This window comes from Dasypus novemcinctus, unplaced genomic scaffold, assembly GCF_030445035.2.
Source record: "Dasypus novemcinctus isolate mDasNov1 unplaced genomic scaffold, mDasNov1.1.hap2 scaffold_183, whole genome shotgun sequence".
NCBI classification, from domain to species: domain Eukaryota; kingdom Metazoa; phylum Chordata; class Mammalia; order Cingulata; family Dasypodidae; genus Dasypus; species Dasypus novemcinctus.
In genome coordinates, this window is record NW_026688166.1 from 435206 (window position 1) to 458474 (window position 23269).

General features: G+C 44.1%; 1 pseudogene; it reads right to left on the reverse strand.

Annotated features, from left to right (window-relative positions):
- Window positions 1-23269, reverse strand: part of LOC131277613 (protein arginine N-methyltransferase 2-like) — an 85736-nt pseudogene that overhangs the window by 52284 nt on the left and 10183 nt on the right.

Below are 23269 nucleotides of genomic sequence, written 5' to 3' on the forward strand. Positions count from 1 at the left end.
ACCTTTATTTAATTTTGGTATGACTTCTGGTTCAGATGCCCATATAGGCGAAATCTGCATCTAACTGAGCCCCCTAACGTTGCAAGCCCTAAGGGGCCTCCAAGGAGCACAGCCTCCTCATATGCGGCACACACAGCTACCTGCGTTTCATCAGTAGCAGAATAGTCTGCAATGGCCACGAACTCCTCCGGCTGCACAGCCTCCTGGAAGCTTCCTTCTTCACTGAGCTCAACTGGTTCTTCTCTTTCCTGCTTAAAGTCAAGAAAAGCACTTGTAAAGGACCCTGTAGTGTCGGGGGCACGTGCTCCAGCGTTCTTCCCATCCGAGGGCAGATCTTGGGGGTAGGGTGGGCCAGCACCCCAGGCAGGCAGGCTGCAGGGCAGCAGGCACGTGGAAGGTGGGTGTGATGGTGGAAGCCCCTGCATCCGTGGGGTCTGGGCAACCTCAGCTCACACCCATGACGACCCGGAACCCAGAAGGAGCCCGACGCTTGGGGCTCTGCCGAGGCCCCACCCCCACTTTATCTTCACAATAAGGCTGCCTGGAAGGCATCCACTGGAAGGGGAGACTGCCAAACCATACACTCCATAACCAGAACATTCCAGTGCCCAGAGTATACTTTTTAAACAAATTTTCCTAAACAGCCATTTTCATTTTAGAAAATGTGTGAAAACACAAAAGTACAAAAAAGATAATTAAAGCTATCTGTAACTGACCAGGAATAATCACTGTCAGCATGTTGCTATTCTTTCAGGCTTTTTAAAAATGTAGACAGAGTATGCATATAGTTTAAGTTGGATGACACAGTTCTGCCTAGTGGCCTGTCACTAAATTCCACACATTTTTCCTTATGATTAAACATACTTTTAAACACCACAATTTTTAATACCTACGGAGTATTCCATTCTTTGAATTATCATAAATTGTCCAATCTCCTTGTGGTGGACATATAGTGTTTCCAGTTTTTACTATTACACATTCATTATGTTAAGATGAACTTTCTTAATCAAAGTCATGCTTCTGCACTCCAGACAATTTTCCAGGACTGACGAACCAATGCAACACAATGACTCTGAACCTTGCTGGCACATGCCCCCAGGAAGGCTGAGCCTCATGCTGCCCAGCCATGTGCAGGCACGGCCCATTCCTGGCACAAACGGACACTGCCAAGCACTTTCCAGGCTGCCAATCTGATGGGTAAAAATTACTTCCTTTGTTACTTCTATTTGCCTTTTTTTTGGATCACCAGTGAGGGCAACCATGACTTTAAGAACTTACTGAGTTATTTTTTTTTTCTGCTAACTGCCTTTCGGAATCCTTTGTACTTGTCCTAGTAAGGTAAAAGGATTTGCTTTATTTTTTTAAGATTTATTTTATTCCCCCCTCATTGTTTGCACTTGCTATCTGCTCTCTGTGTCTGCTCATCTTCTCTTTAGGAGGCACCAGGAACTGAACCTGGGACCTCCCACGTGGAAGAGAGGTGCCCAGTCCATTCCGGCTTTGCTGCCTCTCGTGTTTCCTCTTTGTGTCTCCTTTGTTGCATCATCCTGTTGTATCAGCTTGTCATGCCAGCCTGTCACACCAGCTCGCTTTCTTGCTCGTCTTCTCCAGGAGGCCTGGGAACCGAACCCGGGACCTACCATGTGTCAGGAGGGAGCTCAATCACTTGAGCTACATCTGCTTCCCAGGACTTGCTTTAGAGCAGGGTCTCTTCTTTAGCTGGGCCTCCACCCTCGTCTGCTCCACCCACCTCACCATCCTTCACCCCTCGCCATCTGGTACATTTTCATCCTTCCGTACTTTCCTCAAGCTCATGCCATATACATATACACTCTCATTATAACACACACACATGGGTTGCTGTTTTATCTTTCAGCACTGCTTTTTTAAAAAGTATATCACAGATCCTTTTATGCATCTTGCTTTTCTTACTCACCCAATACCTTGTGAAAAACTCCCCAACTGTGAGAACTCTAATTGTTTTCAAAGGCTACATAATATTCCATGGTATGAATTCAGCTTGGCTGCTCAGGCACCCTCTGTTGATATCTTTCTCTTGGTATACAGTTTTCTATCATCACATACAATGCTGTAATAAGTATGTGTACATATATACCCATGCACGGTGGCATTTTATTTCTATGGGATAAATTGCCATGGCTGAAGGATAACATGTCAGATTCTTTTCATGGAAGTTATTAACACTTCACATTACACCAACAATTTACAAAGCACCTTCTGCCTGAATACTTGGCAGCAGCAGCGTTTTCACTGTTTTTAATTTCTGTAAGAATGATAGGTATGAAGTGGTACCTCACAGTTACTTAATACCAATTTCTTAAATATGAGGTTTTCACATTTATTGGCCATTTGGATCTGTTCTACTGTGAATTCCAAATTTATTTATCTTCCCAATTGCTCTAGTCACTTTTTTCTTTTCAGATTAGAACCCTTTATAAAATATGAACCTTATTTGTCATCTTGATGCAAACATTTTTGCAAATCTACTGTTTTTCTAGTTATTTTGTTTGGAGTCAATGAACTCAAAGGCAAATCAACACAAATTATCTAAACTGAAACACAAAAAGAAAAAAGAATGAGAACAGAACCTGAGACATATAACAAACTAACTGATGTGTAAGTGGAGGCTTACCAAGAGAGGAGCAAGAATGATGCAGAAGAAGTAACTGAAGAAATGAGGGAAAATGTTCTGAAATTAGTGAAAAACATAAACTCACAGATTGAAGAAACTTGACTAAACACAAGAAGGATGAATACAATAAATAAATTTAAATAAATTTAAACCTATTGGTTTAAGTATCTCTATGTAAATTATTTACTTATCCATTTGTTTAAATATTTTCTATTTATTTATTTTTAGTACTTAAATAAATATTAAAAATAAGTAGAAAACATTCATGCTACACTATTATCCATGTAGTGCAGCAGTGCTCCAAAATGTATTCACCAAGTGCGAAGAGGGTACCACAGTGATGAGGGAGGTTGTTGGTGTGGGAGGAGTGGGGTTGGGGGGTGGGGGGTATATGGGAACCTCTTATGTTTTTAATGTAACATTTTTTTTGTTATGTATATATCTTCAAAAAAATAAAATTTACAAAAATGATGGGGTGGGGGGGTGGGGAGTGGGTTATATGGGAACCTCATGATTTTTTATGTTTTTTAATGTAGCATTCTTTGTGATCCATGAATTTTTAAAAGTGTAAAATAAATAAATAAATGAATAGAAAACATTGATCTAGCTAATGAGTGGAAAAAGAGAACACAACATTTGGGAGAACAACAGTAAGAATGATAGCTGATTGTAAATAAAAAACAATGGAAGCCAGAAGACAAGGACATTTAAAGAGTTAAAAGAAAAAAAAACTGCAAACCTAAAATTCCACACCAAGCAAAAATATTCTTAAAAAATGTAGACAAAACACATTTCCATTCAAACAAAACTTGACAATCTGAGGCAAGGAGAAACACACTACTAAACACTAGAATGAGTTATTTAGTTTAAATAGAAAAGGTCCTACATGGAAAACCAGGACTGCAGGATCAATGGGAAAACATCAGAAAAGGTAAGTGAGGAACTAGAGAAGATTATCTTCTTACTTCTTAAAAAAGACTTTCAATAATATAAAGCAACAACAATTTATTATGGAGTTTGTAACACAGAATTAAAATATGTTACAATAGCACAAAAGCAGGGGCCAGTAAACGGAAGACTCCAAGATTTTTAAATTATGAGGTGGTTTAAAAAGTACTGGATAAGTTAAGGACACATATCACAATTTTGTGGATAACCACTAAAAGAATAATATAAAAAGATATAGCAGAACAAGTCAATAGATGAGACAAAGTGGAATTAGAGAAAGTGTTTTATTAATCCAAAAGAAGGCATGAATGGAAAAGGTACAAGGAAGAAATGTGACTAACAGAAAACAAGCAGCAAGATGACAGACATCATTAAATGCGTAATTACATAAAATGTTAATGGACTAAAACTCCAATTAAAAAACAAAGGTTGGCTGATGAGGGGGAAAAAATATAATAGGCTCTTATCAAGAGGAACACTTTACACGTAAGGACTTAGGTTGAAAATACACATTTATGCATGCCATCCAAACCCTACCTATAAGAAGCTGACACAGCCGTATTAATATCAAAGCAGACTTCAAAGCAAGGGGTATGATCACATATAAAGAGGAAATTTCACTGAACTTAGTCAGTTAATCTAGAAAACAAAAACAATCCTAACAGTATGTATCCAATAACTGAGTTTCATAATATGTGAAGCAAGTCACACAGATGTAAGATGGCAGAGCAGGGAGTTTTACAGATTGCCCTTATACTAGAAAAACGAGAGGTGGGAAGAGAGATCAGCATCAACTAGGTGGTGACCCTGGAACCAGAATGGATGTGAGAACAACTACGGGGGGCCGAGGAGGCGAGGACCTGCCAGAACTTCAGCTTCTGTGAGTGAGTGAGGGGATGAAGTGATGACCCGCCCCCAGTCTTCAGCCCTGTGTCCAGTGCCAGCAGCAGCTGGTGGGCCAAGGTGGGCAGAGGAAGCCTCCTCTGAAGCAGGACTGACGGTCAGGTCTGTCGAGGAACCCTGAGCGACCAGTGCAGAACATGGCCTGTTTCATTCCTTTGGGCAGCAGTGGCTTCTAAGCTCCCATCAAAATCCACCAGGACATGAAGACCCAGTGACCTCTTATTTTTTCCCTTTGTGGGGGCAATGGACTTCGTTTTTCTTTCTCAAGCTTCCTCTTTTTTGTGCTTTTGGGTCTGGCATGCCCCTGAGGGATCAACAGCAACACTGGTCTAGGTTTTGGCCTTGAGGGCAGCAGTGTCCTTTCCATTAAACAGAGCAAAGGCTTGGAGAGGCAGTGCAGCTTCTTCCTTTTCTTTATTTTTCCCTAGGGATTGAGTGCAGGTGTTCTGGCTGTGGTATTTTTTTTCTGTTTCTTTCTCCCTCCTTCTCGCTACCTTTCCTCCTTCCTTTCCTTTCCTTTTTCCTGTTGTTCTTGGTCTGGCAGACTGAAGACTGCAGGTAGAAGACTTCCAGAATCACCATAGTATATTCTCAGAATGCCCAGTTCTCCACAAAAAAATACCAGACATACAAGGAGACAGGCCCAGGCATAGGAAAAAATGAATTCAACAGCAAATAATCTAGAGGAAGTTAAATATCTGGAATTACGAATATAAGATCTCAGAAAAACTCTCTTAAATAGGATCATTGAACTAAAGGAATGTGTGGACAAAGAACTAAATGAAATCAGGAAAACAATATATGAATAAAATGATCATTTCAATAATGAGATTGAAATAAAAGACAAAATGCAGATTCTAGAATTGAAAGGTAAAACAACTGAAACGAAAAATTCAAAAAAGGTGTTCAATAGCAGATTGGTGACAAAAGAAAGGATAGCAAATTTGAAGATAAAACAACTGGAATTGCCCAGGTAAGAAGCAGAGTGAAAAAGAATTTTTTAAAAAGTGAAGAGTCTGAGAAACCCATGGGACATTAACAGGCATGCTAAAATAAGCATCATAGGAGTCCCAGAAGGAAAAGAGATAAAGGGCAAGAAAAAATATTTGAATAAAGAATGGCTGAATAGTTCCCAATTCTGATGAAAGATACAAATGTACAAATTCAAGATGCTGAACAAACGCCAAGCAGAATGAACCTAAAGAGGTTTATATACCAAGACACATTATAAACAGCTGTCAAATGTCAAGGATACAGACTCTTAAAAACAGCAAGAAAGAAGAAATACATCACTTATAAGGGATCTTCATAAGATAAACACTGAATTTTTCAATAAAAACCATGGAGGCCAGAGGGTAGTGGGAGGACTTCTGAAAATGATCAGTGAACAGGCAGAAAATCGTTCTGGGCTCCGGAGCCCGAGGAGTGCTGTGCAGCATCCAGGGAAGCCGGAGGGACCACTCGGCCGCAGTTGCGGGCACCCAGCCCCACCCCTGTGCCTGCCAGGTCAGCCCCTGCTGAGCTTGCTGCTGGGGACCCGGAGGGCTGCAGAAGTCTTCCCCCCAAGAACAGAGGGGGCAAGCCCAGGACTGATCCAGATTTTGGCTGGCAATTTTGGAAGCTGGGTCCCACTCTTTTCGCCCGTCATGGAGAGGTATGACCACACACTGTTTCAACCCCACAGGGGCAGAGCAGACAGAGCTCTAGAAACACCCTCCCTGTGGGGAATAGGTTGCTGAAGAGCACCACCTGCTGAGCAGGCCAGGAAATTGCACCTTCCATGAGCCGACAAGAAGGCTTTTGGCCAAAGAGCACCATCTGCTGGGAAGACCAGGAAAGCATAGCCTTGAGGAGCCCACTGGAACTGGTCTGGTGCCTGGCCCTGTTTTGGCTGGGAAATACTAATGAACCAAGTGTCAAAGAAGAGACTTAACACAAAGCCAACCAACAACAAAACTCTAGACAAGAAACAGAAACTGACCTTCAGAGTAAGCTCATGAAGATAATCAGACATCAGCAAAAAATTACAAGCCATACTAAACAGGAAGATAAGGCCAAAGGAACAAATTAAAAATCCTGAAACAAATTTAAATCCCTAAAGACACAGGATTTAAGACAACTAATCAATGATGTTCACACAAATCTCCTAAATCAATTTAAGGAGATGAAGGAAAATATAACTAAAGAAATAAGGATATTAAGACAACTGGTGGGAGAGAGAAGAATGGGTGTAACATGGGGCATTTCGGGGGCATGGAATTGTTCTGCATGACATTGCAATGACAGATAAAAGCCATTATGCATCTTGTCAGAACCCGTGGAATTGTGCAATACAGAATGTAAAACATAATGTGAACTGCAGACCATGCCTGATACCAGTGCTTCTATATGTGTTCATCAATAGTGGCAAATGTACCACACTGATGAAAGACGTTGTGGGTGGGGTGGGCTGGGGGAGGGGTGGGGGAGTCCCCTTTATTTTCAATGTAACATTGATGTGATCTGAAGCTCCTTTAAAAATAAAGGAGGAAGAAAAAAAGATGACGACACTGGGTGAGCATAAAGAAGAATTGGAAGGTACACAGAGAAAAAATAACATCTTATGGGAATGAAAGGCACAATAGAAGGGATTAAAAATACTCTAGAGACATACAACAGCAGATTTGACCAGGCAAAAGAAAGAGTCAGTGAACTGGAAGATAGGATATTTGAAATCTCAGAAAGAAAAACAAATAGAAGAATGGAAAAAACTGAGCAGGGTCTCAGGAAATTGAATGACAGCACAACACATAGAAACATACGTTTCATGGGAGTCCCAGAAGGAGAAGAGAAGAAAAAAGAGGTAGAAAGAATATCTGAGGAAAAAGTGGCTGAAAATTTCTCAACTCTTATGAAAGACATTAATATACATGTCCAAGAGCACAATGTACTCCAAAATAAATCCTAACAGACCTACTCCAAGACACATACTAAACAGAATGCCAAAGATAGAGAATCCTGAAACCAGCTAGAGAAAGGTGATGTGTCACATACAAAGGGACAGTAGTAATACGATTAAATGCCAATTTCTCAGCAGAAACCACAGAGGTGAGAAGGCAGTGGTATGATATATGCACAGTACTGAAAGAAAAAACTGTATAATCAATCTTTCATGATGTATCTGATGGACCCCTGTCTCATTTCCATTTCTATTTTTTAACTATTTTTGTGGTTACCCTGGGGTTTGTATTATATAACTTACTAATCTGAAAAAAATACCAATTCAGATTCAATAGCATACTCATTTTCTGTTCCCCTCTCTCTTTTTCTCTCTTTATGTTGCTTTTCTCCCACTTTACCACTTTATATTTTGCATGTCTGATATCAGGAAAAATACCTTTTTAAGCTTATTCAGCTGTATTCTGACTCTTATAGGAATTAAAGAGTAGAGTTGTATGAGGATACAGTTCAATACACAACTATTCAAAGAAATGAAATCATGACGCAAATGGCAGCATAGATATGATAGTAGGCTAATGTGTCAACTCGGCCAGGTAACTGTGCCTAGTTGTCTGGTCAAGCAAGTACTGGGCTAACTGTAATACAAGGACATTTATGAACTTTAGTCATCAGTGAGCTTACTGCATTGATGGCTGATTACATCTACAATCAAACAAGGACACTGCCATCAGCAATGAGTAATGTTTAATCCAATCAGTTAAATGACTTAAAAGGGGGAGTGATTTCAGCTTTCAGAGAGAATCTTCCAGCGTGTCTTTAGATAGCCAACATCTCCTGGAAATTCATCAAGGACTTTCATCGGACTTACGTCAGAGCCCCTGCTTTGCAGCCTGCCTCAGAATCTAGACTTGTGCATTCCCATAGTCACAAGAGGAATTTTATAAAATCTCATACTATTGACAGAGGTTTCCTGTTCTGTTTCCCTAGAGAACCCTGACTAATACAGCTTGGTACCAGAAGTGGTTCTTGAGGAACAGAATCTGAAACATGGGTTTCTGAAGCGGTTCTGGGAGTTTTGCAATTGGCTCTCTAATCTAATTGGACTCAAGTGTACTAATGACTCCCTTTCCAATAACAAAGAGGCCACTAACAACCATGGAGTGAGCTGGCAATGGAGAGACATAAAATATCATTACTGGATTCCCCTATTTCCATGTTTATAAGCTGCAAGGATCTGGATGAGGGTGTTTTCAACAACTTAACAGAGTTTTATGGAGTCAAAAGGTACAGTGATGTTGGCTGGCTCCTCCTAGATACTCTAGATACAGTTACAAAAGAAAGGAATGAGCAAAAGGCTTCAAATTTGCAACTTAAACACTGCATGAAGGATGCAAAAGTTCCTGTGTGTACTCTGAAAGAAAATCTTGTTTCCTGCAGCCACAGGCTTGAGATCTCTGAAAAACAGACTCAGACTCTCATTGTACAAGTAGCAGAGTTACAAAGGAAACTAAAATCTCAGGGTGTCTGCTGTTAAAGTGAAGGATAAGCTGTTGCATCTGGCTCTTCCTATGACCAAAAAAGAGGCACAACACTAAATTGGTCTCTTTGGATCTTGGAGACAACACATTCCTCATTTGAGTGTGCTACTCTGGCCTGTTTACCCAAGTGACCAGAAAATCTACTAGTTTTGATGGGGACCGGAACAAGATGAGGCTCTGCAACAGGTCCAGACTGCTGTGCAAGCTGCACTGCCACTTGGGCCATATGATCCAGCAGATCCAGTGGTGCTGGAAGTGTTAGTCGCAAGTAGGGATCTTGTCTGGAGTCTTTGGCAGGTCCCTATAGGAGAATCACAATGCAGACCCTTAGGATTTTAGGGCAAAGCCCTGCCAACCTCTGCAGATAACTACTCCCCTTTTGAGAAAAAGCTTTTGGCCTGCTACTGGGTGTTAGTGGAGACCGAACGCTTAACTGTGGGCCATCAAGTTACCATGAGTCCTGAGTTGCCTGTCATGAGCTGGGTATTGTCTGACCCACCAAACCATAAAGTTGGGCGTGCACAGCAGCACTCCATAATAAAGTGGAAGTGGTATATACAAGATAGGGCTCGAGCAGGTCCTGAAGGCACGAGTAAGTTACATGAGGAAGTAGCCCAAATGTCCATGGTCAATACCCCTGCCATGTTACCTTCTCTTTCCCAGTCCATACCTTTTGGCCTCTTGGGGGAGTTCCTTAGAATCAGTTGACTGAGTAAGAGAAAACTCAGGCCTGGTTTACAGACGATTCTGCACAATATGCAGGTACCACCCGAAAGTGGACAGCTGCAGCACAGCAGCCCCTTTCTGGGACATCCCTGAAGGACAGAGGTAAGAGCAAATCCTCCCAGTGGACAGAACTCTGAGCAGTGCACCTAGCTGTTCATTTTGTTTGGAAGAAGAAATGGCCAGAGGTGAGTCAGTACACTGATTCATGGGCTGTTGCCAGTGGTTTGGCTGAATAGTCAGGGACTTGGAAGTTAACATGATTGGAAAATTGGTGACAAAGAGATCTGGGGAAGAGGGATGTGGATAGACCTTTCTGAAAGGGCAAAAAAAACATGAAAATATTTGTGTCCCGTGTAAATGCTCACCAGAGGGTTTCTTCAGCAGAGGAAGATTTTAATAATCAAGTTGATAAGATGACCCACTCTGTGGCTAAGGCTCAGCCTTTTTCCCCAGCCACTCCTGTCACTGCCCAGTGGGCTCATCAATAAAGTGGCCATGGAGGTAGGGATGGAGGTTATGCATGGGCTCAGCAACATGGACTTCCCCTCACCAATGCTGACTTGGCTACAGCCACTGCCAAGTGCCCAATCTATCAGAAGCAGAGACCCACACACAGCCCGATATGGCACCATTCCTCGAGGTGACCAGTCTGCTACCTGGTGGCAGGTTGACTACATTGGACCACTTCCACCATGGAAGGGGCAGCAATTTGTTTTAACTGGAATAGACACATACTCCAGATAGGGTTTGTGTTCCCTGCACACAATACTTCTTCCAAAACTACCATCGTTCACTTACCAAATGTCTTATCCACCACCATGGCATTCCACACAGCGTTGCTTCTGAACAAGTAACCCATTTCACAGCAAATAACTGTGGGAATGGCACATGCCAATGGAATTCACTGGTCTTAACAAGTTCACCATCATCCTGAAGTAGCTGGATCAACAGAACGATGGAATGGTCTTTTGAAGAGTCAATTACAGCACCAACAAGGTGGAAATACCTTGTAGGGCTGGAGAAGTGTTTTCCAAGAGGTTGTGTATGCTCTAAATCAGCATCCACTCTATGGTCCTATTTCTCCATAACCAGCATCCAGGTCCAGGAATCAAAGGGTAGAAAGGGGAGTGGCACCACTCACTATTACCCCTAATGATCCACTAAGAAAAATTTTGCTTTCTGTCCCTGCAACCTTAAGCTCTGCTGGTCTACAGGTCTTAGTTCCAAAAAGAGGAGTGCTTCTACCAGGGAACGCAATTATGATTCCGCTGAACTGGAAGTTAAGACTGGCCTCTTGGGGCTCCTCTTACCTCTGAATCAACAGGCAAAGAAGGGAATTATTGTACTGGCTGGGGTGATTGATCCTATCAAGGGGAAATAGGATTGCATCTGAATAATGGGGGTAAAGAAGAGTTTGCAGGGAATACAGGAGATCCTCTAGGACATCTCCTAGTACTGCCATGCACCATGATTAAAGTCAATGGGAAATTGCAACAAAGCAATCCAAGCAGGACTAACTATGGTCCAGAATCTTCAGGAATGAAAGTTTGGGTCACTGCACCGGGCAAAGAACCACAGTCAGTTGAGGTGCTTGCTGAGGGTAACAGGAGCATGGAATGGGTATGGAAGGTGGTAGTGATCAGTATGAACTTCAACCATGTGGTCAGTTACAGAAACAAGAACTTATAATGGTCATGAAATCTTTCTTCCTTGTTTTGTTATGAGTATGACTGTATACGTACATAAAACGAGTATCTTTGTTTTCTTCCCTAACCCCTTCCCTTATCATATGACAAGTTGTATTAGTTTTATTTCATATTTAAGGATGTCAAGTTTAAGAGCGTATATTACAAGGACTTACGCCCTGTTCTGTAGGGAATTAATGTGTTTCTGGTTGTATGAGGGACAGCTGAATATTATTAGGCAAAAAATATATACGCATGTCTGTTATTGGTTTTTTTTGGAGACTAAGTATGGTTTAAGGTGATGTGTATGGTTGCCAAGTTGACAAGGGGTGGACTGTGAGGGCTACTATGTCATCTTGGCTAGGTAATTGTGCCCAGCTGTTTGGTCAAGCAAGTACTAGGCCAATTGTAATACAAGGACATTTATGGCCTTTAGTCATCAGCGAGTTTATTCCATAGATGGCTGATTATAACTACAATCAATCAAGGAGATCGACATCAGCAATGAGTGATGTTTGATCCAATCAACTGAAAAGGGAAGTGATTTCAGCATTCAGAGAGAATTTTCCAGCTGTCTTTGGACAGCCAATGTCTCCTGGGAACTCATCGAGGACCTTCATCAGATCTTCCTCAGAGCCCCCTGGTGTGTAGCCTGCCTGCGGAATCTGGACTTGCACATCCCCATGGTTATGTGAGAGAATATTATAACATCTCATACTATTTACAAATATCTCCTATTAATTGTTTCCCTAGACAACCCTAACACAATGGATGAACCTGGTGGACATTACGTTTAGTAGTAAGCCAGACACAAAGGGCAAATATTGTCTGACAAAGGGCAAATATTGTATGATTTCACTATTATGAAATGAATATAATGAGCAAATTCATGGAAGAGTTAAATGTAAGACACCAGAAAATGGAACGAGGTTAGAGAATGGAAGACCAAAGTTTACTCTATGCAGAATTGGTAAAAAGGTTGTTTGTAAATGTTTGGAAATGAATAGAAATGGTGAAAGCACGCCAAAGTGTTTGTAATTAGCAACGCTAATATATGGGTATGATAGTGGATGAGAGGAAAATATATATCACTAGAAGAAAAGCTTAAAAATGAAACATGGGACTGTAAATCAGACCGAACTCTCATGTGAAAAATGAGTATGGTTAATAGGGCATATAAAAGAATATTTTTCTCTGAAACAAAACAAATGTTTGTTAATGTTACAAAATGTTATTATCAGGGTGATATTTTGGCAAAAATACAACCAAAGCAAACTATGGAGAGTTGTTTATGGTAATATACTAATAACCATCTATCAATGGTAAAAGAAAAAAAGCATGCTAAAAGAAACTAGACAAGAAGTACTATGTACAGTAGGAAAGAGAGATTAGGAAATGACTACTAAGGGGTAGAACAATTGTTTTTGTTTTTGTTTTGGGTTTTTTTTTCTTTTTCTATGGAGTAATGAAAATGCTCTAATATTGATTAAAGTGATGAATGCACAACTCTGATTATACAAAATGCCATTAATTGTACACTTTGAATGGACTGTATCATTTATGAATACAGTTCAATGAGGTTGATTTTTTAAAAGACGAATATACTAGACTCAAAAGCTGAATCGTCAGTTATTTCTTGTCTTTGGAAAAGTCTGCGTAAGACTGAAATGCTTGTTCCCTGAAGGTTTGACTGAACTTAGGCATTTTCTATTTTGGGAGGTTTTTACTACTTATAATCTTACCTAATGGTTTATTTTCCATTCTTCTGATTTCTTCCGGAGGCAGTTTCCCCCGCCCCCCCTAGGAATTTGTTCATTTTGTCTAAATGAAAAAAAGAAAAAAAGCTTCAATGCATAAAGTTGGTCTTACTGTTCTCTTATTACTTTCTAGTCTACATTATATCTCTAATTATGGTCCCCTTTCATCCCTAATATTGTTTTATTGTGCCTTATCTCTTTTCTTCCTGGTCATTTTTCTGAGATTTATCAATATTTCAAAGAATCAGCTTTATCTTCATTATTTGATTTCCATGTCATTGACTTTTTTACTCATATACATTGTCTCCTTCCTTTTACTTGTCTTTTGTTAAGTTTAGTGCTTATCTAATTTATTTTCAATACTTTTTCTTTCCTTATAAGAAGCATTTCAGGTTAAATTTTTCTATTAAAATACTGTTTTCACTGCGCCCATGCATTTTTAGTTGAAATTTCTGTTCAATTTTGAGTATTTTTCTTTTTTGTGTGACATTACTAAGTATTTATATTATAGACTGGGCACATATTCTATATGATATTAGTTCTCTAAAAAGTTAGGAACTGCTTTATGGTTTAATACATAGTCACTTTTTGTGAATGTTCCATTCATGTTTGAGAAAAATCATTCCTCTGTTGAATGCAGAGTTCTATATATTTTTATTGTCAAGCTTGTTAATTTCCTTGTTCAAATTGTCCATATCTTTATTTCTTTTAAAATTATTAATAATTGAGGAAGGTAAACTGCAAGTTCAAAATTATAGCCATAAATTTGTCATTTTCCCCCTCTACATCCATCAGTTCTTTAGCCTTTCATAATACTGAAGCTATTATTTCTACTACCTTCTGTTTTCTACTATTATTATTTAGGAGTATGATAGTTATTTTTTGACTATGGTCTTTTCTCTCTGGTTGCTTACTGTATTATTTCTGCTTTTAATGTTTGGGAATTTTGCTGTGATGTTTATCAACGTGGAATTAAAATAATTATTCTGCTTGGTGGAAAAAAAGTAGAGTTGGGAGCTTATGAGGCTTAAGTGGTTGAGCACCTGCTTCCCACATGGAAGATCCCAGGTTCAGTCCCCAGTGCCTCCTAAAAAAACCCAAAACAAACAAGCTAAACAAATGAAAAAACCTACTCAGGGGAGCCAATGGAGCTCAGTGGTTGAGTGTTAGCTTTCCACATACAAGGTCCTGGGTTCAATCCCTGGCCCCCAGTACCTCAAAAAAGAAAAAAAAAAAAAAAAAAAGAGTTTTAGATTGAGGATACAGTACTATTGGGTTTTGCATTTAACCTAGTTATTCTTACTGATGATCTTCATTTCTTCACACTACTCCAAGTCACTCCTGTCTTTCCCATTCAACCTGCAACATTCCCTTTAGTAATTCTTGCAGGGTGTGTCTTCTGTTGATTAACTCTTCCAGTTTCTGTTTATCTGTGAAAATTTTAAACTCTCCCTATTTTTGTCTCTATAAATTTATTTATACTTACATTTTATATAAATGGAATCACACCATATGTAGTACTTTGTGTTTGGTTTCTTTCACTTAGCATAATGTTGTGGTTTTATTATTTATTATAATTTCTTAACTTAGAGAAGTTGTAGGTTTACAGAAAAGTCATGCAAAAAAATACAATATTCTCACATACCCCCTATTCTTGACTCTTTGCATTAGTGTGGTTCCTTTGTTACAACTGATGAATGAATATTAAAAAATTACTATTAACTAGAGTCCACAGTTTATATTAGATGTACTTTTCCCATATACCATCCTAAAGTTAATACCTTAAAGTAGTATTGTACATTTGTTATAATTCATGAAAGAACATTCTTATATTAACATTTTTACTATTAACCACAGTCTATCATCTACAACAGGGTTCACTGAGTATACAGTCCTATATACAATTCATCCAAAATGTATACTCAATCATCAGAGTTGTGCCCTCTTCACCACAGTCGATTTTAGAACATTTTCACTACTTAACTATAGTCCATGATTTACATTAGTTATATTTCCCCATATATCAACATATTATTAACACCTTGTAATACTAAGTTTTGTTCTGGTTCGTGGAAGAATATTCTTGTATTTGTACTATTAACCACGTTCCTTATCCACCACTGGGTCACAGTGTTATAAAGTTCCAAGTTTATCTTTTAGTAGTTCTTCCATTGACATGTACAATCTCTCTCATTTTTGAAAGGCAGTTTTGCCAGATAAAGAATATTGGCTGGCAGTTTTTTTCTTTCAGTGCCTTAAATGTGTCATACCACTACCTTCTTGCCTCCATGGTTCCTGATTAGAGATCAGCACTTAGTCTATTAAGGATCACTGTATGTGACAAATCACTTTTCTCTTGTTGCTTTCAGAATTCTCTCCTTATCTTTGGAATGTGATATTCTGACTAGTATGTGTCTTGGCGTAGGTCTATTAGGATTTACCCTGTTTGGAATATGCTGAGCTTCTTGGACATGTATATTTACGTCTTTCATAAGAGTTGGGAAATTTTCGGCCATTATTTCCTCAAACACTCTTTCTGCCACTTTTCCCTTCTCTTCTCCTTCTGGGACACCCATGACGTGTATGTCTGCATGTTTCATGCTATCACTCAAATCCCTAAGACAATGCTCACTTTTTTTCTATTCTTTTATCTAACTGTTCTTCTGATTATATGATTTCGATTGTGCTGCATTCTAGTTCACTAATTCTTATTTCTGCTGGTTCAAATCTGCTTGTAGTAGTTTCATATAATTGATGAATTCCAAAAAGAAATACTGGATTATGCTTGTAATCTGATCTGTACCTAGGCATGGCGAAGAACAGATTTGGGGGTTTCTAAAGTTGAGTTTTTGATAGTAGAGCGTGATGCTGAAGCCTCAAGCTGCAGCCCCAGTAAGCCCACAGAGGAAGGAGAAGCCAGGCCTAGGAAGAGAGGAACCCTGAACCCAGAGAAAAGCAAGACCCTGGAAGGGAGGAACCCAGAAAGGCTGAACCCTCACAGCAGTCAGCAGCCATCTTGCTCCAACATGTGAAAATACTTTGGTGAGGGAAATAACTAAAGCTTTATGGCCTGGTATCTGTAAGCTCCTACCCCAAATAAATACTCTTTATAAAAACCAACAAATTTCTGGTATTTTGCATCAGCACCCCTTTAGCTGACTAATACACTGCTGTTGTATGCCTCTAGTGTATTTTTAATCTCCATTATTGTTCTGTCATCCCTGTAATTTCTATGTTTCTTTGCAAACTTTCTAATTCTTCCTTTTGCTCACACATTGTCTTAATATCCTTTAGCTCTTATCCACCATTAGTTTCTTTCTGGCCATGTTTTCCTTCATGTCCTTGAATTAATTTAGAAGGTTTGTTTGAACATCACTGATTAGTTGTTCCAAAGTCTGTGTCACCTCTGAAGTTTTCATTTGTTCCCTTCACTGAGTCAGATCTTCCTGTTTTTTAGTATGACTTGTAAATTTTGCTGATGTTTGGGCATCTGATTATGTGTTAACTCTGAAGGCCCGTTTCTCCCTCTTGCCTACTGTTTAGCAATGCATTAAGGCTCTTCTTTGACGCATGGTCCAACTTATACTGGACCTGTAGAGTGGCCCATGTTGAAGTGTTGCAATTTTCTCAAGTCTTCTGCACCTGAATCTTGCCCTTGATATGAAGTACAACTTTTAGGACTGCCTGTTTATGTGCAACTGTTTCACCTACAGGAGAAAGCTTCCTTTATTCTGTTCCTTCTCTGGGAATCCTGATCTGTTCTGTTTGTTTTTGTGCAGGATTTTCTCCTCAGCTCCTTAGATTAGTTTAATTTCTCTCCCTTACTCAGTGCCCCATTTTTATTATACTTTCCAGTTCCGGGACCTATCCGGCCTTATAGCAATTCCATTTTCCCTTCTTTCAGATTCTCTGCTTCCTGTTACTTCCCCATTAGAGTATCTCACCCTAGGGAGCCAAATTGGATTAATTGAAGAAGGTCCATTTTTTTCATTTAGGTGACCCAACATACCAGAGTGTGTACCCCCATCAACAATTCCACTGCATTCTCTTTTCTTTCCTGGGGGCCTTTCTGTGTATGTGCTGTCAGTCACTCCTGTTCCTCCCTGGGTCTCTGTGGACCATATGCACAGGGTTCTAACTCATCACTGGGAGTGGCTCCATGGTCTACATCACAGGCAGGAGGTACCCTGGCCATGCTGCCTCTCTATTAAGCTGCATGGGACGGAGTGAAAGGAAGGGTTCTGAACTAGCAGGTTCATGTCATAGATCTCCTACCATTTTTGGTGTTTTTTCTTTTTCTTCAATTTAACATTACTGGGGTCCTCCTCCAGTCTCTATCATCCTCCACAGTTCCAAGCAAATGGGATTTGTCCTTTTACTGTTTCTGAGGGAAAACTTTTTCAGCAGATGTCTTATGTCACCATGTTGATAATATCACTCTTATGACCAAATGATATTTGACAAGGGTACTAAGTACATGCAGTGGCGAAAAACAGTCTCTTCAACAAATGGTGCTGGGAAAACTGGATATCCACATGCAAAGGAATAAAGTCAGACCTCCAACCTCACACTATGTACAGATATCAACTCAAAATGGGTCAAAAACCTAAATATAAGAGCTAAAATTCTAAAATTCTTAGAAGATAACATAGGGGGAAATCTTCAGGACCTGGGATTTAGAAATGGATTCTTTGATATGACACCAAAGCACATGCAACAAGAGAAAGAATAGGTAAATTTGATTTCATCACAATTAAAAACTTTTGTACATCAAAGGAAATTATCAAGAAACTGAAAAGACAACCAACAGAATGAGAGAAAATTGTTGGGCATAATACCCAGAACATACAAAGAACTTTCAAAATGCAACATCAAAAAGAAAACCCAATTTAAAGATGGGCTGTTGCAGTGTGGGCTCGCCCAGAGGGCCGCTGCAGGGCGGTGTGGGCTCGGGCGGAGGGCTGCAACACACGGAGGGGCCTTCCGAGAAGGTGCTCCGGGGCCGGCAAGGTGCAGAGGACGCGCGGTAGGAAGAAGACTACCGAGGAGACCAGGATCTGTGCGCAAGTCTGATTTATTCAGGAAGTACAGCGGTTAATATAGGGTGAAGACGGGGGAGGGGCAGGGGGCGTGGCCGGGGGGCGGCAGACGGCTGATAGGTTCGTGCAGGGGTGCATCACTGGTTGCGGGCAGAAGACGGGGTAGCCAGGGTTCTCGGCAGCAGCGAGGCGGGGCTGTCATGGCGCAGCGGTGGCCCTCGGGGGAGAGGCGGGGTTAGGCCACCAAGGGGGAAGCGGGTGCAGCTGGGCAGAGGGGCGGGCAGTACACCCGAACCCCAAGCGGAGGGCCTTAACGCCCGTTCCCGCCACCCGGGTCCGACTCGCACCGGCGCCTGGAGACGAGCCGACCCTTGCTGTCGCCGTGCTCCCACACGGTGCCACCCTACATTTCCCCCTTTTCTTTTATTAAGCACCGAAGAAAGTGGAAGAGGAAGGGCCAGCGCTCATTTTGTTGGGGGGGGCCTCGCCAGGCAGCGCGTTCGAGAAGCCTGTCTTGGGGGGGGGGGGGTGAAGGTGGGTGGCGGCGGCCGCCAGGCCCTTTCAGCTTGGGCTAGGTGGAGTAGCCGCAGAACTTGTTGGCAGAGAGGGTCGGGCTCAGCATTCAGGGTCATCATGGCCATCCGAGGGGCGAGGTGTCGCTGGCGACGTTTCTCTCTCCGGGTCGGGCGGTTCAGCGGTGGCGGGCCGGATGAGGCGTCCTGGGATCCAGATGGGCTGGGCGGCGTCATCTGGAAAGACACAAGCAAAACCCCTACCCTGGGCAAGGAGGGGGGCAGGCCCTGAACAGATGTTAGTCTTGGGGTCTTTCCACTGAACAAGGGGGGCCTGTGTGGGCCGGTAGGATGGGCCCCAATGAGCATGTAATGGGGAAAGGCCATCCTCATCAAAGCAGAGGAGGTTGTGGTGGATTAAGGCAGAGGTGACAATTTCTCCAGGTGTGTGGCGGGGATGGTTGCTCCTTTCCTTTTGAATAAGATGCTTGAGGAAGAGATGAGTGCGTTCAACCATGCCTTGACCTTGGGGGTTGAACAGAATTCCAAAGTGATGAGTGATGTTGTATAGCCTCAGGAACGCGGCGAAGGAAGCGCTGCGATATGCTGGTCCATTGTCGGTTTTCAGGTCCCATGGGACTCCCATGAAGAGGATGGCTTGTCTGAGGGCCTGAATGCAGTGCTTGGCTGTTTCTCCTGGGAGGGGAACGGCATAGCACAGGTGGGAGAAGGTGTCGATGGCCACATGGAGATACTTGAGCCTGCCGAACTGGGGCACGTGGGTGACGTCCATTTGCCTTCGGGCATTGGGGCGTAGCCCTCGCGGATTAACTCCTTGCGGCTGTAGCGGCCCAAGGGGCAGAAGGGGTGCACAGGTTTGGCAGCATCTGACCATGTGCTTGCAGGCCTGGATGGAAAGTTCCGGGAACAACTTGTGAAGGCTCCTGGCAGAGAAGTGAAATCGAGAGTGGAGTAGCTTGGCTTGGATGAGGAGGTTGCCAGGTGGAGGGGCGGGTGGTCGACCTCCCGAGCGCTCTACTGAGGCTGGGAGGGCTTGGACGGCTTGATCGGCGAGGTTATTGCCGGCAGCGATAGGTCCAGGAAGGCCAGAATGGCTCCTCACATGGGCGATGTACCAGGGCGCCGTGTGGTTTTCCAAGAGACTCTGGAGAGTTAGGAGTGCTTGGTCGATAGGCCTTTTGGCAGGAAAAAACGTGGCGAAAGCCAAGACTTGGCAGACTTGCAAGGTGTACAGGCTGTCGGTGAAGATGTTGAGGGGTCTGTCGGGACAGACGCGGAGAGCTAGGACGACGGCTTGGAGCTCTCCTACCTGGACAGAGTTCACGTTGATGTGGATGAGTATTTGAGGCTCTGACGTACCAGGCGAGTAGATGACAGCTGCGAACTTGTGCTTGGAGGCGTCAGTGAAGGCGGTGGTGGCATGTGGGTAGGGGCGGCGAGACGGGAAGGGTTGGTGTGGCGGAGGGATGAAGGATAACTGGGAGATGCCCTGAAGCAGCCGACGGCTGGGGTAGTGGTTGTCAAATTCGCCATGGAAGAGTTCCGCAAGGACTTGCATGTCTGGACTGGACAGAAGCAGCACAGTGGTTTTCTTGGCATCAAGCGGCCACACAATGGTGTCAGGGGGAGTACCATATGTGTGGGTGCATTGCCGGACGAGGTCAATGGCCAAGGAGATCCAGAGGGTGACTTGCGGGCTGATTTTTCTGAGCTTGCTTTTGGTGGTATGGAGCCAGAGAAGGGGCCCCTTCTGCCAGAGGAGCCCGGTGGGCGTACCCGTGGTAGGCAGGATCAGCGCCAAGATGGCTCGGTTGGGGTCGTGACGCTGCAGTTGGCATTCTCGCAGGGCATCATTGACAGCTCAGATGGCCTCCTGTGCAGCCGAGGTAATAGCGATTTTCTTTGTTACGGCCTGCGGAGGGTCTTGGTCGGTTTGCAGGAGGGCGAAGAGGGGTTGTAGTTGAGCGGTGGTGATCGGGAGAGCCAAACGGAGCCAATTGATGTGCCCACAGATTTTCTGTAGCTCTGTCAGAGATAGCTTCTGCGGAATGGCCAGTTGGGGGGCCGCAGGCGTGATGGTGTTGTGGATGTTGAAGCCTAGAAAGGTGAAGGGGAGCTCCATGCGTACCTTATCTTGTTGGACTTGTAGGCCAAGGTCATTGAGATGGCGCAGTAATGCCGTGACGATGGCTTGGAGGCCTCCGGGGGTTTCGTGCGCCACGAGAAGGTCGTCTATGTAATGAACAATGTATGCAAAGTTCTTTAATGGCTGAATTGCCTTATTGACATAAAGCTGGCAGATGGCCGGGCTGTTTCGCATTCCTTGCGGGAGGACTCACCATTGGTAACGCTCAGCTACTTCTTGGTGATTGGTGCACGGGAGCGTGAAGGCGAATTTTGGACGGTCTTTTGGGTGCAGTGGAATGGAGAAGAAACAGTCCTTGATGTCGATGGTGGCAGCGCACCAGTGTCTAGGTACAGCCGTGGGGTGGGGGCACCCCGTTTGGGGGGAGCCCATTGGGCGGATGTGCTTGTTGATCTCACGCAGGTCGTGGAGGAGCCAGTACTTGCCTGACTTCTTCTGAATGACAAAGACGGGTGAGTTGTACAGACTGGTGGATGGCTCAATGTGTCCTGCGTCGAGCTGGTCATAGACAAGAGCTCGGAGAACTAACAGTTTCTGGGATGAGATGGGCACTTCTCCACCCAAATGGGCTCCTCGGTATCCCATTCAAGAGGAGTGGGTGCTGGAGGTGTAATGCGAGCAGTGGCGTATATCATTGGAGGGGAGCCGTGGATAGAATGGCTCCGCAGTTCGAGAGGACATCCCGGCCCCAGAGGATATTGTCGATGCCGGGCAGGACAAGGGGGCGGAAGGTGCCTTGGCGGCCTTCCTTGTCCTTCCAAATAAGATCTCGGCTGGTTTGAAATGAGGGAGCTGTTCCGGTGGCTCCAATGACGCGGGGGCCGGGGAGCACACCCCAGTTGTGTGCGGCTGTTTCTGGGAAGCAGGATATTTCTGCCCTGGTGTCAAGGATTCCCTCGAACCATTGGCCTTCAACCTCTAACTCCATTATTGGTTTCTTGGGTCCCAGTGGAACGGTCCACATTACGGCAGGGGGTGGTGGCGTGGGTGAGCGGCCTCTTGCTGGCGGGGCTGAGGCCTGCGCCCTCTCGCGTTTAAAGGCTGTCGTTGGCTGTTGGTGGTGCGGGCAGTCACGGGCCCAATGGTATCCTTTGCCGCAGCGGGGACATGGGGTGGGAGGCGCGCATGGTCTGGCTCCTCCGGTGTCTTGAGGCGTGTTCGTGGATGGTCGTGGTTGGGCGGCATGAGGGCATTCGCGGGCAAAATGTCTGGTTTCTCCGCATTTGAAGCAGTCGGAGGAGAGGGACATGGCTGTGGCTATGGCCTGAGCCAGCACGGTGGCCTGCAGGTCTATGTGGGAGCAGGCCAGGATCCAGTCATGTACTCCCCTTTCCTTCATTGGTAGGATGGCTTGTCGGCAGGCATTGGTGGCCCCTTCCAGAATGAGTTCCCGGGCAAGGGCTTGTTGCACATGCTCGCCAGGGACCTTGCGCTTGCAGGCCTCCTGAACCCGGGATACGAAGTCGGCGAAGTCTTCGTCTTTTCATTGGACTAGCTTGGCAAGTGGCTCAGGTCTGGTGGCGGAGCAGCTGCGGAAAGCGCGGAAAGCCAGCTCGCGAAGTTGGAGCCAGAACTCGGGGGGGGGGCGTTGTGATATTGGGCTGGATTGGCGAATTGGCCCGTGCCTGTGTAAGCGTCCGGGGGATGGCGAGCCTCGACACGGGCGTTGTGTGCCACTTGCTTTTCTGCCTCTGATATAAAGTGAGCACGCCAGTCGATGAATTGGCCGGGGGTTAGAATGGCCCGAGCGAGGGAAACCCAGTCATACGGAACCGCGAGCTGAGTGCTAAGCTCCTCAAGCAAATGTTGGGCGTACGGGCTACCGAGGCCGTCCTCTTTAACAGCCTTGCGGAGGTTTTTTATTTCGTCGGCTGTAAAGGGGTACCAATCCTGCGGACGGTGCCGCGAGGGGGCGGCATTCAGCGGGTATAAGAGCGGCATCTGATGCGCGGGGGCCTCTGCCCACGGGGGCCAAGTACCCATGGGCCCTCTGGCGGATGAGGGATCCGCGGCGGGGGGTGCCCAAGGGGGTGGGGCGAGAACATGGCTCGTCCCAAGATGGCGGCGCCTCACAAGATGGCGGACTGCCCCAGGGGGTAGGCGGCTTGTAAGATGGCGGCCGCTCCTCTTCTGGCGGGGTCCAAGATGGCGCCGTGGCTGGAGGGGGCGGGTATAGGGGGAGGGACTTCCCTTTATCCTCCCAAGAAGAAGGCGGAAGTTCGCCATCTTGGGGCGAGGTAGGCGCGTCCGGTTTGGGCGGGCAAGAGTCCAGGGCATTGTTGAGGCGGCTGGACAAGGACTCGGTGTCGGAATCACTGTCTGACTGAGACCCCTCTCCCTTGCTCTTACCGCAGGTGCAGTGGAAAGCGTCCCGATTGACGGGGGTGCCCTGGAGGCACGA